The sequence below is a fragment of the Alosa sapidissima genome, chromosome 15 (genome assembly GCF_018492685.1).
Source record: "Alosa sapidissima isolate fAloSap1 chromosome 15, fAloSap1.pri, whole genome shotgun sequence".
In the NCBI taxonomy this organism is placed as follows: Eukaryota; Metazoa; Chordata; class Actinopteri; order Clupeiformes; family Clupeidae; genus Alosa; species Alosa sapidissima.
The window spans coordinates 1,161,208-1,167,461 of record NC_055971.1 but is presented as its reverse complement, the minus strand read 5'-3'; positions in this window follow the sequence as shown (position 1 = coordinate 1,167,461).

Here is a 6,254-nt window from a genome sequence, read left to right as displayed (position 1 = left end):
CTCAATCCTTATTCTTCTGGATTTGAGTGCGGCATTTGACACCATTGATCATAGCATCCTAATTCACCGCCTTGCGAAGTGGGTGGGTCTCTCTGATAATGCTCTAAACTGGTTTCAAACCTACATTACTGGCAGAGATTTTTATATCAGTCTAGGAGATCATGTATCTGAAAAACATGACTTGCCTTTTGGTGTGGCCCAGGGGAGCTGCCTTGGTCCCCTGCTATTTTCTCTATATATGCTTCCATTGGGAAACGTCATAAGTCAGCATAATGTAAACTTCCACAGCTACGCAGATGATACCCAATTGTATATCTCTGTGGAGCCAACTAACCCAGATGGCCTTTGCTCCCTCACTGCATGCCTAACCTCCATTAATCAGTGGATGAGCAAAAACTTTTTGAAACTAAATGATGACAAAACAGAGGTACTTCTGGTTGGACCAAAACTAAAGTGAGATATTATTCTTAGTAATCTGGGGAACTTGGCACACCAGGTCAAATCAAGAGTAACAAACCTCGGTGTCATCCTAGATGCAGAGTTAAGTTTTAAGCCCCATATCAGTAAAGTTACTCAGACAGCCTATTTCCACTTGAGAAACATTGCCAAAGTGCGGCCCTTCTTAACTCAACAAGATGCAGAAAAACTAATTCACGCCTTTATCACTAGCAGGTTCGACTACTGCAATGCACTTTTCACTGGTCTTCCCAAAAAACATCTAAAGAAATTGGCACTCATACAGAACTCTGCGGCTAGACTTTTAACTAAGACTAAGAAGAGAGAACACATTACCCCTGTGTTGGCTGAACTGCACTGGCTCCCTATTTCCTATAGAATTGATTTTAAGGTTATGTTAATTACTTACAAAGCTCTGAATGGCATAGCACCTTCATATATCTCTGAGCTTTTAATATCTTATCAACCACAAAGGAAACTTAGATCATCCAATTCAAATCTTTTAATCGTACCCAAAGTGCTCCACAAACAAAGTGGAGAAGCTGCGTTTATCCATTATGCCCCCAAACTATGGAACACCCTGCCTCTGTACATCAAGCAGGCGAGTTCAGTAAATATTTTTAAAAAAGATCTGAAAACATACCTGTACAGGAAAGCTTTTAGTTAACTCATCTTATCCTGTAGACATTTTCAGATTATTCTACATCTGCTACTATTGGAGGGCGCAGCCAGCCAGAAGCAGATGGGCTCCCCCTATTAAGTCAGGTTCTGCTCAAGGTTTCTTCCTGGAATATGGGAGTTTTTCCTTGCCACAGTTGCCATATGGCGTGCTTGTGGGGGGAAAGAGGGTTAAGGCTACCAGTCTTATGACATGTCATTTTCTATATTTTTGATATGTTGCTGAGTAGATCATAAACAGCAAAGAAAAGTGATTGATAATGACTGACTGACTATTATTGTGTTACATGCTTCAAATGTAAAGCACTTTGAGCTGCATTCTGTGTATGAAAGGTGCTATACAAATAAAGCTTATTATTATTATTATTATTATTATTATTATTATTATTATTATATTGGAGTCTGGCGGGTGCTATGGGTAAGCACATCACTGCACACACTTGTACATCATCCTTATTTTCATTTTCATCTGTGTCCTTTAAAAAGTTCCTGCTCAGGGCATCAGCCACGTAAAGTTCCTTTCCTTTTTTGTATTTCAGTCATGTTGTATTTCTGAAGCCTGAGGAGCATTTTCTGAAGTCTTAGTGGGGTCTCGGCCAAGGGTTTTTTCATTATGCTTTCCAAAGGTTTGTGGTCTGTTTCAACTTCGAACGCCCGTCCGAACAGATACTGGTAGAACTTGTCACATCCAAACATGATGGCGGCCAGCTCCTTTTCTATTCGTGCATATCTTTTTTTGTGTGTCCGTAAAGGCTTTTGATGCGTAAGCTATGGGACACTCATCTTGAAAAAGCACAGCTCCTATTCCACAACTAGAGGCGTCCACGCTCAGTTTGACTGGTTTTAATGCGTCATAGTATTTTAGTACTGGAGCTTCTGTGACCATCTCTTGCAGCTTCTCAAAGCTCTTGTCTTGTTCCTCCATCCAGCTCCATTCTGTGGTCTGCTCTAACAGGATCCGGAGTGGGGCAGTTACAGTGGACAGCTGCGGTATGAACTTCCCTAAATATGTTACCATCCCTAAATATATCTGTAACTCAGTCTTGTTAGTGGGTTTTTGCATTTTCCTGACTGCCTCTACTTTCTTGGGGTCTGGCTTAAGTCCTTCAGCTGTTAGAATGTGCCCCATGTATTTGACTTCTTGTGCAGTGAATGTGCATTTTTCTGAGTTTTCTGTAGCCAACTGTAAAACTAATAAACTTTATTTTACGGTTTGTGAAGGATGCAGTCCCGTCCTTTATTTGGCTAACGCAGGTAGGCCTACTAATCACCTTTACTTTCTTTGGTTGTAGGATAGTCCGTGATTCACATTAGTTTTGGCTATCACCACAATTAGGCTACTAAACGCAAGGCTTACCCAAGTTCTAGGCTATTCTGTCGCCACATTTATAATACTGCTATAAAACCTTCGTTAGTAACAGTCAATACTTTTGCCTGCATCAAATCGTGCATTCGCATTCAGTGTGCTACCATCGGCGTAACGTGAGTTCTAAGCGTCTTTGTATGCTTATATCTGATTTCACTCGAGTGTGAATGCATGTATATATGTTGTAAGACATGTAAAATAAATGAATGACACTGGCACTACGCACAAATTAATGTAGCCTAAACTTACACCGCACTTTCCTAATAACTTAAGTTCTCTCGCGTCACTGACAGTAGCTAGAATGCATAAAAAAACACCGGGAAAAACAGTGTTCAGTCCACCAAGTCATAAGCTATCGGCGCTGCGCAGCATCAGTTGTGATATTTATCTTAACGGAGTGTAATCGTAGGTAATGTCATGTATGAAAACTAGTATTGTTAGGCAATACTATAAGTGCAAGTCCAGGGCAGCTGAGGTGTGGCGATGACATCATCGATACGCAAGCAGGATGTGCGGTTTCGCTGTCTAAACTAACTCAAACGGGCTACGGTTTCAGATTTCTCCACTCTGGGACCAGGTTTCAGAAAAGTTCGGTTTCGGGCAGTGCGTTTACAGGATTCGTTTGGACGCTCGGCCAAGACGAAGCAAAACCTCTGCGTTTAACCTAAAAAGCGTCTCCGTGTGGACAGGCCCTTACATTTAGTTTATATGATTGTCCCCAGTAACAATGCACAATTATTTCCTCGCAATTGAGAGCTCCTGTAACTGCATGTTCATTTCAAAACATCGCGACGTTAAATGCCAAAAAACGGTTTAGGATTTTTTATGAATAGGTGCGTTAAGCTGCCCAGACTTGGATGCTACTTTTAGGGTTAAAATTATTCGTGAATTACTTAGTCACAAAAAATGAGGAGCCCCAAACTTACGAGTGACACGCCCATTATTGTTAGGAGTTTCTCGTAAATTCGGCAGTTAGGAGCTATTTTTTTGCCTTACAATTCTTTGTGAATAAGGACCAGATCAATAACTATTTCTGGAAAGTTCTGTGTTCGTGATGTTTTTTTGTTTGTATTGTTTCAGGAGGAACTTCAGCAGGCCAAGCATTGGCTGACCTGGAGCGGCACCACGGAAGCCCGACATCAAGCCCAAGCCCATCACAGTCGCTGATGCTATTTTAAATAAATAAATAGCTATATTAACAATTATTCATCGGTTATGACTTTTCCATCGAAGTTAAAATAACTGGCCACATAAATGCTATTATAAAGCATAGGCCTAGGCCAAAATAAAATTTAAAGCCCCGCTATATATGAGCACGCACGTTTAATTTAAGTGTCAAACTCAACGTGCAGTACACGTAATAAAAATCTAATTTGCACGTCCATTGAACGTGTTTTTCACAACATTGTGTTTTAACACCCTTTTGCAACGTGCACAAAACGTACTGGACACTTAATATGAACTATTCTGGAACGTGTAAAAAGCGTAATAGGGAACCTACTTTTACCCAAAATGAACGTTATTCTGAACCAATTCTGAACGTGTCTGACACCAACAGAGCACCGAAAAAAAACGTGTACAACACGTCTGTTTGCTACCTGGGTTACCTCCTGGGACGACAGAGTTGGAAGAATTTGGGGTAAGAATTTATTTGTTATGTCCATAACCTGTCATGTTCACATCATAAGCCTAACACTAACCCTAGCCTACATGAATAATTTGGCTACATGATTTTGTACGTTTACTATTTTTTTGGCTGTGGAACTTTCATGATGAAAACTAATGATTCACGTAGGCTATCATTCACATCGTGCAAGTTCCAAGACATTTTAGCATTAGCCATGGTTGGACGTGACAATAATTTGGATAGCGTAGTAGCCTACGATACCGCGACTGCATAAGACTACAGAAACAACCCCATATCCGTTTCCGGCAGTGGAGTAATACCGTACCTCACTGCACATCCAATACAAGTCAATGGAGTTGGACAAAAACTACGATAAAACCTGTTGGAAAGAATCTTTTGCAGCGATTTTTGTGTGAGCATATCAGTGAACACCCCTGGGGCGCTACCACAGAAAGCGAAAATTCTCAGGACAGCAGCATGTGTCCAAATTTCAATCTTAAACGTTCTATTTAATCATAAACTATCTGAAAACAGGGCTTTAAGTGTAAAATACCGAACTTGTCCTTTAAGATAACCAGGTTTTGTCAACCCCGGTTTAACAAAGTAGCCCTGGGTTATATCTGGGTAGGTTAAGCTCCCTTCGTAGTACAGGCCCCTGCCCATCCCTGACACACCCCACGGTTGCAGTATCATCCAAAAACTTCTGCATGTGGCATGACTCAGTATTGTAGCAGAAGTCAGATGTGTACAGGGTGAACAGGACTGGAGAGAGCACAGTTCCCTGTGGAGCTCCGGTACTACTGATCACAGTGTCTGAGAGACAGTTCTTCAATCTGACAAACTGTGGCCGCTCGGTCAGGTAATCTGTAATCCAGGATACCAGGTGAGCGTCCACACCCATCTGCAAGAGCTTGTCTCCCAGCCTGAGGGGTTGGATGGTGTTAAAAGCACTTGAGAAATCAAAGAACATGATTCTCACGGCACTTTTCCCCTTGTCTAGGTGAGAATGTGTCCTGTGTAGGAGATAAGTGATGGCATCGTCAACGCCCACTTTCTCCTGGTATGCAAACTGTAGCGGGTCGAGTGCATGGCGTACTTGGGGTCTGAGTATGCACAAGACCAGTCGCTCCATTGTCTTCATCACGTGTGATGTTAGAGCAACAGGCCTGTAGTCATTAAGCTCACTTGGGTGTGGCTTCTTAGGGACGGGGGTAAGACATGATGTCTTCCACAGTGTTGGGACAAATATGCCAGTATGGACGTGCATACCATACAACATCTGATGACAATTGATTTATTTGATGTTATAGGCTAGACACTAAAAATGACCGCAGTGTTACAGTGTAGATTACACTATCGCTCATAAATGCGGAAGTAATTGTTTTTTAATATAAGCGGTCTTGTGCGTCTCCACGTTTCACGATTGGCCAACGTTATCCCAACACCGAGAACGTGCACAGATCTGAGCTGAAAGCCTAGTTTGACAAATATATCACATAACTGCTATGAAGCCTCGATATGTCTACATAGCCTAGATATGTCTAACATGCTTCGTAGTATACCCCACTGGTGCTCTAAATAGCGATTCTGTTGTCTTTGAAAGGTTCTCTTATTGATGCATTGAACTGCAATTTGGATTAACACCTGCTTTTACAAGGCGGAAGTATTTAGGCACAGAATAGATGTGCGCTTTCATGAGCAGTCTTTGTACATACCGCGGAATACATAATTAGGCATTCTTTATTAGTGCGCACCCAACCCCAATGTTCGATGTTTACAAACAATGAAGGGGTTTATATAAAAAAAACAATTGCTTCCGCATTTATGAGCGATAGCGTAATCTACACTGCGGTCATTTTTTTTTGCCTATAACATCAAATAAATTCAATTGTAATCAGATGTTGTATGGTATGCACGTCCATAGTGGCATATTTGCACACACATAAAGCGCATGCGAGATCCAAAATGTTTGTAGCCTAGAGGCGGAGCTCCACATATATGACAGAGTCCTACACATGAGATAACTTTGTTTTTCAAGATAATTGATTGGTCAGTGGGTGGTAGTTTTACAAGATTTGAGCTAGCACATAACCTGCTCCCGACCAGGTTTGGCTGACAGCATAAGAT